Consider the following 19,439-nt stretch of genomic DNA (forward strand, 5'->3'; position numbering starts at 1 on the left):
ACTTACTATTATTTAGCTTAAGCTATTTACTTAAGTAAGAGAATTAAGAGTAAAGGAAGAGATAAAGAGTAGAGATAAGTAGAGTAGGTATTATTATTAAGGGTTAGTAAAGAAGGTTAGTTAAACTATAAACCTAATAATAAGATATACCTAGTAGTTCTATACTTTACGCCCTTACTAATATAGCGCTAGTTAGTTATCCGCGTAAGTACCTACCTAATAAGCTAACTTAGGCTTTCTCTTAGGGGGGAATGTTATAATAGCTAATAAGCTAGATGATACTAGTAACATAAGCATACTACTACGTAATTACTTAATAAGCTAAAGCTAATGATAACTAAGCTACGTAAACTAGCTAAGCTAAGTAAGCTAGCTACGCTAATAAATAATAACACTACTAAGGCTATATAGCCTACTTAGTAACTAATAGAAATTCACGTAAATAATAAAAAGATTAATTCTTTTATCTATTATAATAATATAACTAAAGTAGTAATTTACGTAGTAAGAAGAGAGTTTAGTTCTTATTTTAATCATTTAGATTTCATTTCACTTCTTATATAAATACATATAGAAGATAGTAGAGTACATAGTATCTTCTATATTTATAATAATTAATAAGACTTTACTTAACTTCATCTTTCCTCTACTTAACTTTAATTAAATTCTTTTAATTTTATATACGTCTAACTAAGTAGATAGCCTTTAGGCTAAAGCCTACATATTAGCCGTTTAACGATTCATAATAACTACCTAGAGATAGATAGTTAGACTAAGAGAGTAAACGCGGAGGTTAAGTAGATATTAGCCGTGTTAGTTAACTAAGTATAGGATAACTAGGCTAACTACTTACTAGTTATTAAGTTCACGTTAAATAATAGGATGTTAGCTACTATAGGCCTTAGCCTATTCTTCTTATTATATAGCTATCACGCTAACCCCTTATAAATAAGACTCTTAGAAGGCCCCTAGTACATTACTAACCTATAAATACTAGTAGTATAAGGTAATACCATTATAGTAAAGATCTAAGAGGCTACTACCTAGGTAGAAAATATAATAACTACATTCTAGGTAGCCTAGGAGTAGTAGGTAAACTACTACTATAACGCCTTACCTATATATAAGGTAGGTAATAAAGTTTAGCTAAGCCTTTATAATATCTCTATAGACTATCCTATTTAGAAACTAGACTACTAGTTAGTAAAGTACACTATAACATAAGTTATTTTAAATAAGGCCTACTAGTTAGATGTCCTAGGTACTATCTATAACATCTTTAATATAGACCTACTATAACTAGCGTCTAATAACGCCTTACTAAGCTAGGTATGTATAGATTATTAGCTACCTATAGTCATTATTAATAATAAGAACGAGTAGGAGGTAGAATATATACTAGATAAGCGTTAACATTAAAACCGTTAAGAGTTCTTAGTGAAGTAGACCGGGTATATAAGACTAATATAGGAACTAGCATCTACGTTTAAGGATGTAGCGGCTATTAATGAGTTTAAAGCTAGTTAATGAGCCTAGGTTAGAGGTAAGGAAGCGCCGCTAAATAATAAGTAAATAATGGTAGACTCTAGTAGTAGAATGTCTAATAAGCGCTAGTACTAACTAAATAAGCTACTAGTAGTACTACCTATACCTAGATGCCGTAGCGCTAGGCTTAGGTAAGTAGACTAGCTAGATTAGGATTCTAACTAATAGGAGGCTGCTAGTAATACGTACTAACTATATAAGCCTACCTATAATAAAGTCTAGAACTACTAAACCCTACTTATGCTCTACCTACTATTCTACTAACTCTATAATCCTTATAACCTCATCATCTTACTGTACTATAGATGCTAATAATAACTACCTATATAACTTATATAACCGCGTTACTAAACTTAAGAATCCCCCTCCTCTAGTTAATACTATAGATCCTATAGCTCCTCCTATCACCCCTATAGACCTAGCCTCTCCTCCTAATAAGGCTAACCCTGCTATCTACCCTAATACTTACCCTAGTAACCCCTACTTTAGTACTACCCTCTATATTCCTTCTATCTTTAGTAATATTAAAGACCTCCTTAGCGTTAAGCTCCGCGGTTACTACTTTTATATCATGTTAGGTACTAGTTAGGACGACCTTAATAACTCTATCTATAATATTATTACTACTACTAGTAGTATAATCCTCTCCTTCCCTAACTTTAGTAATACTAAGGATGAAGAGGAGGACTACTTAGGCCTCTTCCCTCCTAGCTCTACTTAGCGTTAGATTATTATAGATAAGGTTATTATTAGTCTTACTCCTTATAACACCCTACCTATACCTAGTTATAATACGCGCTAGATCTTACCTACTAAGCTATATATACTTATTACTATTAGTATTACTAAGCTGCCCTAAGGCTAGCGCTATTTAATCTATACCCTACCCCTATTCCCTTACCTTAGTATTAATAAGCGCTTTATAGTCTAGTAGGGCTACCTATTACCTAGTTACATTACTAACTACTACGTCCGCTTATAGTAGATCCGCGGTAATAAGCTAGAGCATAACACGTTTATTATTTACTATCCTAATGCCTACCTCTTTCCCTCTCTCTCCCTTAGTAATATAATTAAGGCTATAGGTAGTCTTATCCTTAACCGCCCTAGTAGCCTACCTAACTATAAGACCTAGTTCCTTACCTACTCTACTAGCGCTAATATCCTGCTATTTAGCTAGCTACCTAATAAGTATAAGTCCGGTTAGGGCCTTATCCTCCCTATTAAGTAGTTCCGCTACCTAGTCTTTATCTATATTAGGAACCTCCCTAACCTAGGCTATATCCTCTATAAGTGCCCTAGTAATAAGGAGTTCTAAGCCCGCCTTATCTCTTACGGCTTTACTAATAAGTAAGCCGCTAGTTATAACTATAGTAGCTACCTCTACTTACACCCTTTCCTTACTATTCCCTTTATATAGTAGATTAGTGTTACATTTAACGGCGTTTTAAGATAACGCGGCTCTAAGGAGGGGGGAGGGGGTATTATTACGGTCTCTAACTATTTACATCCTTAGATAGATCCTATAGTTAAAGTGTTAGGCTTAAAGTACTAATTCTCCGCCTATATACTTACTTAGATTAGTACTTTAATCCTACTATCGTAAGACTAGCTTACTACGACTAATTATTACTATAAGAAAGGAGTTAACTCGCGTGCCTACGTCTTAATCTCCTAACATATACTAGCTAACCTAAAAAGGTATAGTAAGCGAGATAGTAGCTATCTTACTTAGTTTATCTATATACTAGGTATTATCTACTACGCTACTATTATAGCTAATTTATAGCGTTTAGTATTAGGAGTTTTAAGCTTATATATATGCTAGCCGTAGTTAGTTAGATTAAGGAGTAATAATTACTTACTAGCCGGCCTTATAATAACTACTCTTACTCCTTACCTGTTAATTATTAGTAATTAGTACGATCTACTCTACTTAGTGCTATAATACTATTAATAGGTCCTTTATTACTTATATAAGCGTATAACTTATTATCTATCCCCTATTAATAAGTTCTCTTACTTTATTCACGCCCTATTAGGTATTAGGATAAAAATACTATGTTTTTAGATATACTAGAACTACTAGATATTATTAGTTTTATAGCCTAGGCTATAAGTAAGGCCTAAGAGTAAGATTACTAGTCTATAGGACTCTATTTATAGTAAGGAATGATTATCTTATTACATAACGCGGTTATAGACCCGTATAATAGCTAAGAATAGCTAAACTACTACTAGTAACTTAGGCTTACTAGCTACCTAGTAGATAGTATTATTAGTTAGTTAGCTATTAAGTACTATATCTAGCCTATTATCTAGGTAACCTATTATCTATATTAATAATAACTACCTACTAGCTAGCCCTAAGCTAATAACTTATAAGGTATAATAATAGTTATTATAGCTTATATAGGTCCTCTCTAGCTATAGTAAGATTCTAGGCTAGAAGGCCTAATACTAGTTTACTAATCCTAATAGGTAGTCTAGTAATAGTTTACTAGAGGATTACTATGTTTAGCATAGTAATATATAGGATAAGCTATTATTTAATAAGGAGTAGTTTAGTAGTAAAGAGGCTAAGGCTGCCTATATCTACTCTTATCTCTCTAGAGCTATAGCTTACGCCATTATTATTAGGGTTACTAATAAGGAGGATTAGGCCTTACTTTAGAGCCTATTAGATAGCTTATATAGTGTTACTAATATCTATAGCTACACCCTCTTATAGCTTAACTAGCTATATTTAATATCTAGTATAGGTACTAGGTTTAACTATAAGGTCTACTAGTATTAGACTCTTATATGTTAGGCTAGCTAGGATAGTATAATAGCTAAGGACTAGCTACTCTATAAGCTCTAGGGCCTACTTCATGTAATTATACTAGCCTAGATTATAGCTAGCTATGCTAAACTCCTCTTAATCCTAGACTAGATAGTAGATATAGGTGTACTAGTTACTAAGTGTTAGGAGATTAAGATGTAGGCACATAAGTTAACTCTTTTCTTAAAGTAATAATTAGTCGTAGTAAGCTAGTCTTATGATAGTAGGATTAAAGTACTAATCTAAGTGAGTATATAGGTAGAGAATTAGCGCTTTAAGCCTAACGCTTTAACTATAGGATCTATCTAAGGATATAAATAGCTAGAAACCGTAACACTAAGTCCTTACTACTATCTAGGTCCTAATCTACTACCTACTACTATAGCATAGTAAGGATACTAATAGCTAGACTACCCTGTTAGAAAATACCTACTATACTATTAAGTAGGGTAAAGTTCCTAGGAGTATAAGGCTACCCTAGAGTTATATAACTACTATTATTATAGCCTCCCTAGCTATCTAGCTAAGGACTACCTATATAGTAGGCCTTAATAAGACCTACTATCTATGCTTAGGGTACTACTATAGTTAAGAAGATAGTAGAGGATTTAATAGATACTAAAGAGTAGGGCAATATAATTACTATTAAGGCTAGTAAGCTAAGTAATATAGAATTAGGAAATAAGTAGCCTCCCGTAAAACTACTATAGGAGGCGTTAACTATAAGATAGCTATTAGTCATCATTTAATATAATTAGGGAATAGAGTTACTAGTCCCTCTTACTACTCTTATACTACGTACATCTATATATATCCTAATATACTACTAAGGCCTATCTACGTCCTTATTAATTCCGGATATATAGGAGGGTTATATATAAGCTACTCCCTTAAGCATAAGCTTATTACTACTAGTACTTAGAAGTAATAGCTATACTAGTTAAGGATGATTAGTAATTATATGTATAGCTAGACCTAGTACCTTACCTATAAGCTTATTACTAGTCTATTATTTAGTACGCTAACCTATAAGGTGTTAGAGGCCTAAGAATAAGTCTAGACTATTCTAGACCCTTCTAGACCTCTTCTATTACTAAGAACTTATTCCTACGGGTTCTTTTAGATTCTAGCCCTTATTCTAGATTGTCTTATTACTAAGGCCTAGAATCTTCTAGTCTAGATTAATTAGAAATAGTCTTCTATTAATAGAAGAACCTATTACTAATTACCTAGAGATAGAACTCTCTAGAATCTATAGGTTCTTCTATATAAACACCCTTAGGTAGCCTACTAGTTAGTCCTTTAAGGAAGTTCTCTTATAGTAAAGAATCTACTATATTCTCTACTTTAAACCATCTACTATACGGTATATAATAAAGATATTACTTATCTTTATAGAATACCGCTAACATAAGGTAGTAGTATTATATAACCCTATAGTATCTATAACTATTATAAGGATTAGTCTATTATATAACCTATTTATTAGTATTAAATATACATATTATTTTAGCTTTATACTAGACCTAGGCGGTATAGTATTAAGGATTAAGGGAGTAAAGTTACTAAGCTATCCTAGCTACTAAGCTAATTTACTCTTAGATAAACCCTAGGATGGCTCCTAGCTAATTAAACCCTTACTACTATTAGTAAAGCTATCTTTTTCCCTATTCATTCTATCTACCCTACCTTTTACTTCCTTAATACTATAGTCTTCTCTACCCTTACTTATAGTACCTATACCCCCCTAAATCCTATACTATAGTAACTCTCTTACTAGTAACCTACCTAGTTACCTAATATAAGTTAGGTATAAATAGGCTGGTAGGCTAGTTACTGCCTAATACTATATAAGATTTAGTACTATAGGGGGTTAAATTAAGTAGTAATGATAATATATTTAGAGTAGATATTAGACGAAACCTTAGTTTATAAGGTTTCATCTATAAAGGGCTTTTTATGTATCCTTACTTATACGCACGGCCCTATTTAGGTCCTAGTTAGTAGCTACTAGGCCCCGCCTTAGTCCCTAATCTCTAGTAGGGTCTATAGGTGTTAGCATTATACTACCCCCTTTCCCTTCCCCCCCCCTCCTTTAAAAAGGGCTATCCCTAGTCCGTTATCCCTAGTTTCTTCTAGGGTTATCTAACGGGTTAGAGCAGAGTAGCTATCTAGTTAGCGCTAAGTAGCTAGTATAGAGCAGCCTAGGCCTAGTAGCTAGAGTTTATTATATGGATAGGTAGTAGTATTACGCCTAATTCTATTTTCTTTATATTCTTTATTATTAGTTACGCGGTTTATACGTAGGTACCTAGGTAATAGCCTATAAGTTTAGAGTTAGTAGTAGCTAGTAGTATATAAATAAGTTTATTAGTCTAGCCTACTACTCTTCCTTTCTTACTATCTACTATCCTCTACTACTATTCTAGCCCTATCTCTTATAGTAACCTTTATTATAGCCTCTCCCTATCTTATATATAAGGAGTTCCGTAGCTACCTAGTTTATTTCTAACCTTAGCTGCTATTAGATCATCCTACCTACGCGTATTATCTTTATTACTAGTCTAGGGTACTAATAGGTAACCCTTTAGCTCCTACTCTAAAGCTATAGGCCTCCCCTTATAAGTAGAAGGCGCCTAGCGGCTCCCCTAGGGGTAATACTAGTACTTTATTCTCTAGTAGTTATAAGCCTTAGGCTTACTTATAGTAAGTAGCTAAGGTAGGTCTTCCTCTTAATTACTACTAATAGTATTTTAGGGACCCCCTAGTTATCTAGGCCTAGATTCACATATCATTTATTAGCTATAAAGTGCTAACTAGTAGGAGTAGTAAGTATACCTATTATACTACTATAGCTAATTAGTATAAATAGGTATACTACTTAGATGCTATTTAGGGCCTATACTAATAGCTACTAGTAGATTAATAAGCATTTTCACTATACTATAAACATTATACTAGAGGAGTATAAGTACTTAATTAACTATGCCGTTCTTACCATTATATATAATAAGTTAGAACCTTATTATTAGACCTAGTTATAGACCTAGGCTGCTTATTTATCTTCTACCCCCCTAGTTACTAGTAGTATAGTAGCTACTCCCCTACTAGTAGTCTATACTTAGGCTAAGCTAGACTACACCTATAACCTCTTAGATAGGGATACCTATAATACTATAGCTCTAGCCTAGTAAGATATATTTATATATCCCTTAGCTTTATAGTTTAGCTACCTAAACACACTAGAATATGTAGCCTAGAACTATACTAAGGCTATAGGTAGTAGTATAAAGAGTAAGGGGGTTATACTAGTAGAGTTAGGTTACTATTATTATGTAAGTTACCGCGCTATATAGGAGTATTAGAAGGTAAGTTATTACTATTTTACCCTTAATTAAGTGCCTTTTAGCTAACCTATATTAGAATACTAGTAGCCTCTTTAGCCCTAATAAGCCTACTAATATTATTATAAATAAGGAGTTAGAGTAGTTATAGTTATTATATATATATATATTATGCCTACCTATTATAATGCTCTCTACTATAGTAGCTAAGCTAGGTTCTTATCTTTATAAGATTTATTTACGCTAGTTAGGCGTCTTCCTTTTCTTAATTCCTATTTCTTTTAGGTTCTAGTTAGTAGAGTTTTTAGGTCCTTTTTAATACCCTTACGGTAATTAAGGTCTTTTTACAGGTATAATTTAGTAGAAGTAGTCTACTTATATTAGGTTATAGTAGCTAAGTTTATAGGATAGTCTCTAAGGCATACTTATTCTTATCTAATACTTACTCTTACCTATTACTCCCTATAATCCGTCCTATACTCCTTTCTAAATTAATATATCTATATTATTACTTAAGCTGCCGCTTATCCTTTTAGGCTCTAAAGGAGTCCCTTACGGCTACTACTAGTCCCTTAGGTTTATTAATTAACCCTAGGGGTCATTCTTAGCCTTACTTTATAGGGCCTACTAGGGCTAACCTATTAGCTGCCCTTTTAGGTACTATTTACTTATATTTAGCCGGGTTTTTAGAAATATTATAGGTAGACTTATATGCGTCTATTATCTCTTAGTAGTTATCTAGGCTATCCTTATATTATCATGCTTTAGACCTAGTAATAGGTACTAAAAGCCTAATTAAGCATGGTTCCTTTCCCCTATAGAAAAAGACTACGCTATATAAAGTTAAGATTAGCTACCTCTAAAAGGAATAAGAAGCCTAAGCACATATTAGATGCATAGGATATACGACTTAAGTAGTTATCCTATACTCTAACGCTTCATCTATCCTAAAAGGAAATAGAGTAGGCATAGGAATTATAGCGTACGACACCTAATAAGATAGTGTAAGAGTAGTAGTAAGCTATAGAGTAAATACTAGACCATACTAGCTTATATATAATAGAGAACTAGAAGCACTTATAAGGGCTATAGAGCTAGCTGCCTAGAAATGGCTAGGATGATAGATTATAGTATATATAGATAACTAAGCTATACTATACTACCTCTAGACCCCGTCTAACCTACTAGGTTAAGGACTATAACTTTAAGCCATAGATATAGGCTACTTAATTATGGCTAGATAAGGCAGTCTTACCTTCTTATAGGCCCTAGGCTATATAGGGATTAGAGGAAACCTATAAGTAGATGCCCTTATAAAGGAGGCTACTAGGTTAACCCTAGAGAATGATAACTTAAGTACTACCCTACTTAGGATGCGTATATAATAAAGAACTATAGTAGAATAGATAGTATATACTATATGATACTAGGAAGTATAGATAACACTATCCTAGGGGTTATACGTACGTAACTTCCTATCTATACTAAGGACGTCTATCTAACTCCCTAAGTATAGATAACTAGAAGTATTAGCCTACTTCTAACTAAAACTAAACTATAGCTACTTTAGAGCCTACCTATTATAGTTTAGTAAGATAGACTAGGATAATTATAGCTATAATAATACCGCCCGATAAATACTATAACATCTTATTAGTAACTACCTACTCTATAGCTTTACTAGGAGAGAAGCTATATAGGAAGTACTTAAGGCGTACGATAATAATAGAGGGGAAATAGCCTCTATACCCTATAGAGAGCTATTCTAAGGAGAAGTTAGTTAATAATTTATACTTAAATTCGTACGTTAGACGAAGGTATCTACTAGGGCATAGTATATATAAACGTGTTAGCTAACTATACTAGCCGGCTAGAAGATGTATACTACTAGTTAAAACCTTACCCGCTTTTTTCACCTTTATAGGTACTAAGAAAGGTGTTATATAACGCTAACTAAAAATAGTGCTATTAGGGATAGTACTAGAACACTATAGTAGAGCGTATATATAATCTACCTTACCTACTACCCTATACTATATTTACTTTTCTATATATACCTTCTTCCTATCCCCCTTCCTTTTATTACTCTTACTTTATGCTACCTATCTACTTAGATAATAGTAGGAAGGCTAGTTCTTAGCCCCCCCCTTACCTAAAAAGAGCCTAGATAAACTATCTATCTATAATAACCCTATACTAATATTATACTAAGAATTATACTTCGTCGTACGAGATTCTTTAGCTAGGTATCTCTACTTACCTTATAAACGTACGTAGTATCCCCTATAGTTAGCTCCGTCTTAGATAGCCTATAGCTTAAGTAAGACGTAAAATAAATAAATAAATAATTAATTAATTAATTATATTATCATGCTGCTACCTAAATATATAGACTAACTAAGTAAGATAGCTACTATCTTACTTACTATGCCTTTTTAGGTTAGTTAGTATAGTAGTATCGGCCCTACTACCTTATATATATATCTATTTATTAAATTAATTCCTATAGCCTATCTACTTAATGTAGTACTATACCCCTCTAGGAGTAAGTTTATAGTCTATAATAGTTTCTACTTCCTAGTACTTATCTCCCTTATTATTAATCTTAATAGGGTGTAGTTTAGCATTAACTAGGCCTTAATAGGGTTCTAGTAGGGAGATATAGAGTGTTAGGTAGATCCTTACTATACTTAGTAGGAGGTCTAGTTTATATACTATTCTACCGTATTATTAGATGATGGGGAAAGGGCCTAGATAGTAGGTATCTAACTCCTTTATTAGTTACTTAGTATGAATATTCTTTAATAAAAGAAGCACTCTTTCCCCTATATTAAATTATTTATCTAATTAGTAGTAATTAGCATACTTAGCCTAGAGTACTTAGGTATACTCTATATATCTTCCGGCCTTATTATGGGTTTTAGCTAGCTAATAGAGGTAGCTCTCTACCTACTAAGCTTACTCTAAGTTAGTTAGTACTAGAATATTAGGGTCTATAGTAACCCCTTTATTAATAATTAGGTGCTCTATAGTAGACCTATTAGTCCCCCTCCCTATCTAGGGTATAGTATCTAGTATACTATTAGGAATATTTAGTACCTAGCCATAGGCTAGGTAGATTAGAGCGAACTTTATTATAGAGTAGACTTTACTATTATATATAAAGGCTACTTTACGTAGGTATAAGGCCTAGTCTAATTATTTATAGTTAACATATATATATAAGTACACCTCTAGCTCCTAGTTTTAGTATTTAGTTTACCTATTAGTCTAAAGGTAGAACGCGGTGCTTATCTTATAGATAACCCCTAAGTCATAGTAGAACGCGCTCTAGTAGTTACTTATAAAGAGGCTACCCTAGTCTAAGATGATGTTAATTAGGCACCTAGTTACTATAATAACCTTATACTAAATAAGAGTTCCTAAGTTATCTACGCTTATAGTTATTTATATAGAGAAATACTATATGTACTTTATAAACCTATCTACTAGGACTAGAATCATATTATATTCACATCCTAATAGGTCCTAGGAGGCTAGAAGGTCTATAATAAAGTCTATTATAAAGCATTACTAGGGTGTTATAGGTCTTTAGACTAGTTTAAGGAGCCTATATAGCTTATACTACCGCGGCTTATTTTACTAGTAGGTATTATAGTTTTCTACATATATAGTCATGTTATTAACTAGTATTAGTAACTAGTACTTATAGTAGATAACTTTAATCATGTAAATAACACTAAAGTAGCTACCTACTAGGTTATTATAATTCTATATAAAGATCTTACCGCGTAGTAGGGTACTATTAGGTACCTATACCTTACTATTCTAGCGGATAAGACCTTAGGGGTCTATAGAATACCCCTCTCTAGTACTATCTACCCCTATTACGCTATTTACGTAGACCTCTTAGAATAGAGGGTCCTCTCTCTAGCTATCTAGAAGTAGCTAGAGGAGGGGCTTAGGGGGATTAGTATAGGCTATTTTACTAAGAGTAGCTACTACTATATCTTAGTAAGGTGTTAGACTTAGCGCTAAGCTAATACTAGTATATAAAGATACTATAAGGGGGTATTACTTACTTTATTAGATTTAGTTTAAGGATAGCTTTACTAGTACCTTAGCTCTAAGTAGGTACTATAATATATCTATCTAGCCGGTATCTAGGGGCTTAGTAGTACCTAGTAACTCCTTAAGGTCTTTTACTTAGAGCTTCTATTATAGAGTAGGTAATAGAATATCTAATACTAGCTATTTATCTACTTCTTTAAACCCTCTAGCATAGTTAGGGTAGTAGGATAAGCTATTAGTAGGGTTACTTAAGCTAGACTTATAGCTAATCTTAAAGTAAAACTCTACTAATAATTCTATATACCTAGCCTACCTTATAGTTAGGTGCTTAGTATCTATAAAATAGTAGAGGTTATTATAATCTATAAGGACTTATGTTAGGGTAGGTATATATACTAGGTAGTACTACTATATCTTAAAGCACTCTATAATTATAAGTAACTCCTTATTATAGGTATTATACTACACCTCCGTAGTAATAAATTTACGTGAGTAGTAGGTAATTAGGTACTAATACATAGCCCTATTACTACTAGTAGCTAGCTATAGGAGTATTCCTATATATATATAGTTAGATACATCCGTAATTAGGGTTAATAGATGCTTTAGATTATAGTACTATAGTAGGGGGCCTTTAAGGAAGGCTACTTATAGCTACTTAAAGGCTATCTAGGTAGCCCCTAGCTAATACTATAGTTAGTACTACCTTATAGGGCCCTTCCTAGTCTTCTTCTTCTTTACTTCTATAGTACCTAAGAAGGTACTAGCTAGGACCTAACTAGCCTCCTATAGGAGTTCATATAGAGGTTATATATAGGTAGCTATAGTAGTACTTAGCCGTCCTTAAGATTAATTATGTAGTTATACTCTATGTTTTAGGCTAGTATACCTATAAGTTTACTATTAAAGACATTATTAAACTTAGCGTATTACTCTAGGAGGCCCTAGATTAGGCCCCTCCTAGTACCTATATAGGCTACTAGATATAGAGTATTACCGCCTTTATTAGTATAGGGGGCGGCTAATTAGGCGCCCTATAGGGTCCTAATAGAACCTAGGTAGCTAACCTATTAGGGTTATTATACTATAGACCTATAGGTCTAGGCACTATAGATATATCCCTTAGGACTAACCTTCTTTTCTAATTCCTCTAATAATACTTACTTAATTATAGGTTTATAGCTTAGGTTAGCCTAGGAGAAAGATAGACCGCGTTCTTAGGAGTACTTAAAATAGTATTTAGCTTTATTAATCTAGCCTAGGCTAAGGATAAGTTTAAATACTATATCTTAGCTTTCCTAGAATAGCTAGGGGCCTATAGCTTAGCTTTAACCTTAATCATCTTATATAGTTATAATAAACTAGTAGGCTTATCCTAGGATAAGAGGAGACCTATTAGCTAAGGTAGCATTTAGGTAGTAACTAGGTAGCTCTTAGGTAGGGATAAGGCCCTTATCTAAGGCTACTAACCTCTAAATTAGGTTTAGGGTGGCACTATTATTAATAAGAGCTATTAGGGAGTGCGTCCTAGTAACTATATTATAGATAATATAAATTACTAGTAAATTATATATTACTTAATGGTCTCTTTATTATTCCTCCTACCCTAGTTACTAAGATGCTTTTAGGTACGTAACTAGGGTACGCCTTTTTCTAACTTCTTATTAGCTAGTAGTAGTTAGTCCCTTTTTAGCTAGGGATTACTACCCTTTTAGTACTAGTTACTAGTCTAATAGTTCTTTAGCCTATTCCTAAGGTAGGTTACCTTATTAGCTATACTCCTAGATAGGGGGCCCTAGTATTTCTTTTTAGGTCTTAGCCCCTAAGGGGGCACTAAACTAGAGTTAAACTAGCCCTATTTAGGCGCCCCTTTAGGGTTACTCCTTTAGGAGGACTACCCTAGGAGCTCTTCTACTTTCTTAACCTTAGTAAATATATTATACTTAGTCTTTATCTAGCTCTTAGCACTTATCTTAGTTAATTTAGTATATAAGAGTAGGTATACCTATAAAAACTAGTATGTAATGTAGTACTCCTTATTAATAATCTTAAACTTAAGGCGTTATTCCTTAGCCTCTAGTATAGACTATAGACTTTTAAACTCTTACCCCTTCCCCTAAGTCATATTAAAGAACTTTATATTATATATTTTAAACCTCTATATATTAGGGTCCTAGATCTAACCTATAATGAATGTATAGAAGTCTTTAAAGTAAACTAGGGGGTCTATTTTTAAGTTAAGGGTGTTAAATACCTTATTATGTAGGTTTACCTTACTAATAGCTAGCCCCTAGGTAGCCTATTATAACTAGCACCCTAAATCTTTAGAAGTACTATATATTTTAAATGTATTATTTAGGGCCTAGAACTAGGAGTTAATATCCTTTACCTCTAAGCTTATAAGCTTAGGTATAGGGGCCTTAATAAGAGAGCTAAGGGGATTATAGTATAGGACTTATAATTTAGGTCGTGAGTTAGCCCTAACTAGGGTTATAGTAGGTAGCCCTAAGAGACTCTATTTAATCTCCTAGAGTCTCTAAACTTATTAGTATATGTTAATAAGCTCTTCTATATTTATAGAGTCTAGCATTACTAAGAGCGCTATAATCTTATTATTAATAGTTAAGTTATAACATATAGATTTAGTACTAGTATAGCTAAGAGCTAGCTCTTACTATTATTTAGGGACTATACTTTAACATAAGTATCTTTATTAACCTAGGGAGGACCTATCCTTAGGTTAGTAGCCTCTTAGCCTCTAACTAGTAGCTTTATAGCTAGTATACTAGCCTCTAGGTTAATACTTCCTAAGCGAGTTATGGGAGCCATTTTTAATTTAACTAGCCGCGGTAGTTAAAGGTTTTAAATATAAGATTTAGCACCGTAGGGAGTTAAATTAAGTAATAATAATAATGTATTTAGAGTAGATATTAGATGAAACCTTAGTTTATAAGGTTTCATCTATAAAGGGCTTTTTATGTGTCCTTACTTATATATACGGCCCTATTCGGGTCCTAGTTAGTAGCTACTAGGCCCTATCACGCAGTAGCAAAATGACTTATAAGCGGGGGGTATGGCTGAAGTAGATCCGCCAAGAAGCGCTTAATTATACGTAATTCTAAGAATGCTCCTTAATCTACCCTAGGCCATGCTACCTTTTATATGCCTTAGTTAGATGATGATAGGATTACCTTCATCCATAAGCTAACCGCCATCTAGCCTTATGCCGTAGTCTACTACTCCGTATATGTATCTAAAGTAGTATATGTAGTTAAAGGATTTATCTAGAGCGGTGACTGTTTTAGACGACCCTCATGTAATGAGTTAGTCATTGCGGCTTATGCCCGGGCGGTTAGGTGGTTCGCTGCTCGGGTGGCTAAGTTACTTCGTCTATCGGTTCGGCCGAGTCGGTTTATCGGGAAGCATGTCGGGCCGTATCCATCGTCTAGGGTGCAGACCGTGATAAATATTAGCTAGGGAGCTAGTCTAGGCCTAGCTCTAGTTTTATAGGCTAGGTATAGTATCTTTAATAGTAGCTAACTCTTATAGGTAATAAAGAGGGTAATAGGACTATAAGTAAGGTTTAGGGTAGTATTAGGTAGTAACTAGCCTACCGGCCTATTTATACCTAACTTATATTAGGTAACTAGGTAGGTTACTAGTAAGAGAGTTACTATAGCATAGGATTTAGGGGGGTATAGGCACTATAAGTAAGGGTAGAGAAGACTATAGTATTAAGGGAGTAAAAGGCGGGGTAGATAGAATAAATAGAAAAAAAGATAGCTTTACTAATAGTAGTAAGGGTTTAATTAGCTAGGAGCCATCCTAGGGTTTATCTAAGAGTGAATTAGCTTAGCGGATAGGGCGGCTTAATAACTTTACTCCCTTAAGTTTAATACTATACCGCCTAGGTCTAGCATAAAGCTAAAATAACGCATATTTTTAATACTAATAAATAGGTTATATAATAGACTAATCCTTATAATAGTTATAGATGCTATAGGGTTATATAATACTACCGCCTTATAGGTTAGCATGCTGAATAATAGACTAGTAATAAGCTTATAGGTAAGGTGCTAGGTCTAGCTACGTATATCATTACTAATTATCCTTAACTAGTATAGTAGTTACTTCTAAGTACTAGCGGTAATAAGCTCACGCTTAAGGAAGCGGCTTATCTATAACCCTCCTATGTATCTAAAATTAATAAGGACGTTAATAGGCCTTAGTAGTATATTAGGATATATATAGATATATATAGTATAAGAGTAGTAAGAGGGACTAGTAACTCTATTCCCTAATTATATTAAATGATGACTAATAGCTATCTTATAGTTAATACCTCCTATAGCGGTTTTATGGGAGGCTACTTATTTCCTAATTCTATATTACTTAGCTTACTAGCCTTAATAGTAATTATATTACCCTACTCTTTAGTATCTATAAAATCCTCTACTATCTCCTTAACCGTAGTAGTACCCTAAGCACGGATAGTAGGTCTTATTAGGGGCCTACTATATAGGTAGTCCTTAGCTAGATAGCTAGAGAGGCTATAATAATAGTAGTTATATAGCTCTAGGGTAGCCTTATACTCCTACTTTACCCTACTTAATACTATAGTAGGTATTATCTAATAGGGTAGTCTAGCTATTAGTATCCTTACTATACTATAGTAGTAGGTAGTAGATTTTTAAAAATTCAGAAACTATAAAGGCCACTCTAGCCTTTATACACAATACTCAAATAGCTACTAAACAGTAGCATATAGAGAGAGAACCCACCACGCAGCAGGGTTAAGGAGTTATAGGTATATATATATATACATGTATATACATGTGTATATATATAAATCTTTATATATTCGACTCCCCTGCCTGTAAAACACACCCCTTTCCTTTATTATCTCATAATCGTTTAGTATTTGCTTATTTCTACCTATATTACTAATTTAGTAATTTTACTGTAAGGGCTTAGCCCGAAATATCCAATCACAACCATCGAAAACACCCTTAGAGAGAAATGCCATATGTATATATACTAGTCTAATATGGTCTAAACCTACTAGACGGTATTATAAATTAGCTAATCATGTAATATTAGGATAGCTATTCTCGTCTCTTATAGTCTTAGACTCAAGAGGGACGTTAAACTAAATAAATAAATAGATAAATAAATAGGTAGTAGATAAGGCCCTAGATAGTAGGGAGGACTTAGTAACTAGCATACCTATATCTACTACCTAGTCTAGGATTAAGAGGAGTTTAGCATAGCTAGCCGTAATCTAGGCTAGTATAATAGCATAAAGTAGGCCCTTAAGCTTATATAGTAGCTAGTCCTTAGCTATTACGCCATCCTAGCCGGCCTAATATATAAGAGTCTAATACTAGTAGACCTCATGCTTAAATCTAGTACCTATACCGGATATTAAATATAGCTAGTTAAGCTATAAGAGGGCATGGCTATGGATATTAGTAACACTATATAAGCTATCTAATAGGCTCTAAAGTATAGCCTAATCCTCCTTATTAGTACCCCTACTAATGATAGTGTAAGCTATAGCTCTAGAGAGATAAGAGTAGATATAGGCAGCCTTAGCCTCTTTACTACTAAACTACTCCTTATTAAATAATACCTTACTCTATCTATATATCACTACACTAAATATAGTAATCCTCTAGTAAACCGTTACTAGACTACCTATTAGGATTAGTGAACTAGTATTAGGCCTCCTAGCCTAGTATCTTACCGCGGCTAGAGAGGACCTATATAAGCTATAATAACTACTATTATACCTTATAAGTTATTAGCTTAGGGCTAGCTAGTAGGTTATTATTATTAATAGAGATAATCGGTTAACTAGATGACGGGCTAGATATAGTACTTAATAGCTAACTAACTAATAATATTATCTACTAGGTAGCCGGTAAGCCTAAGTTACTAGTAGTAGTTTAGCTATTCTTAGCCATTACGCGGGTCTATAACTATGTTATATAATAAGATAATCGTCCCTTACCATAACTAGAGTCCTATAGACTAGTAATCTTACTCTTAGGCCTTACTTATAGCCTAGGCTGTAAAACTAATAATATCTAGTAGTTCCGGTATATCTAAAAACATAGTATTTTTATCCTAATACCTAATAGGGCGTGAATAAAGTGAGAGAACTCATTAATAGGGGATAGATAATAAATTATGCCCTTATAAAAGTGATAAAGGACCTATTAATAGTATTATAGCACTAAGTAGAGTAGATCATACTAATTACTAATAATTAATAGGTAATAAGTAAGAGTAGTTATTATAAGCCTAGCTAGCGAATGACTATTACTCCTTAATCTAACTAACTACGGCTAGCGTACACGTAAGCCTAAAACTCCTAACGCTAAACGCTACGACTTAGCCGTATTAGCGGCATAGCCTATCATAATAATAAGTAGGGATCTTACCTAACTTATTACTTCTTTATAGGTTAGGTTAGTAGGCCTTTACTTATTTATATACCTAGTAATATCCCCTAAATTTAGCCTCTTTACTCCTATATAAGGGGGTTATAGATAGGGGGTAAAATCCTCTACCTAGGGTGGATTTCTACTAATTTTAGGGTTGTTTTAGGGTTCTAGCTTAGGGGTAGTAGTGTTAATAACATCTACTAGCTCTATATCTTAGTCTAGTTTAGACTCCCGGTTAGGAGGGTCCCCTAGCTAGGGAAAAGGGGGTGTTTCCATACTCTTTCTATAATAAGAAATTAAAATAGACTAAAAATAAAATTACTAGCTTTTATTTCATATAAACTAAGCTATAAATAAATAATCATGTTACTTAGTGGGAGCTAGTTACTTAGAGAACTAGTAAAGCAGGCGTTTTTTATTAGTTTTTTCTTATTTTTTATCTTTTTAGGAGATTTTAGGGGGAAGACGGTAGAATAAAAATATTCTAAGCACACCGTTATATTCGTCCCGCTAAGATGAGTCTAATAGTGCCCTAATCTTCCTAATCCGGCCTAGTTAAGACTTTAGTCACGTGACTAGATATTAGTACTAGGTGCGGCTCTAAAGTAAGGTATGGCTCTTTAGTAGGGAGCTAAGGATTATTAGTAGGATGAAGAGTTTATTTTCCCTCTCCTATAACTAATTCTTAACGTGTTTTAATGATATGAGTATTAGTATAGGGAGAACTAAATATTCTTTTATTTAGTGTAGGTTTCATCTTAATTAGAGTAGTATTCGCGGAGTTATAGGGGGTATAAGTTTTTACCCCTATTTTACCTACCTTCTCCTCCTTATAGTAAGATAGCGCCTATGGGTAAGAAGGTAAGAGTTAGGGATATAGGTATATTAACTACGCTCTTTTAAATAGTACCGGTCTTAGCGAAAAATTCGGAGGTCGATATTATTAGTTACGTGTTTAGATATACTAGAACTACTAGATATTATTAGTTTTATAGTCTACGCCGTAAGTAAGTACACCTCCTACTATCCTATAGGGAGTATAAAGAATAAAGAAAATAGCTATCTAAGGATATCCCCTTACTAAGCATGAAAAACCTCTTTAAAAATTTAGAAACTATAAAGACGACTCTAGCCTTTATATTAAATACTTAAATAGCTACTAAATAGTAGCATATAGAGAGAGAACCTACTACGTAGTAGGGTTAA

This window comes from Phyllosticta citriasiana (assembly GCF_038021145.1).
Source record: "Phyllosticta citriasiana strain CBS 120426 chromosome Unknown IWZ02scaffold_6, whole genome shotgun sequence".
Taxonomy (NCBI): Eukaryota; Fungi; Ascomycota; class Dothideomycetes; order Botryosphaeriales; family Phyllostictaceae; genus Phyllosticta; species Phyllosticta citriasiana.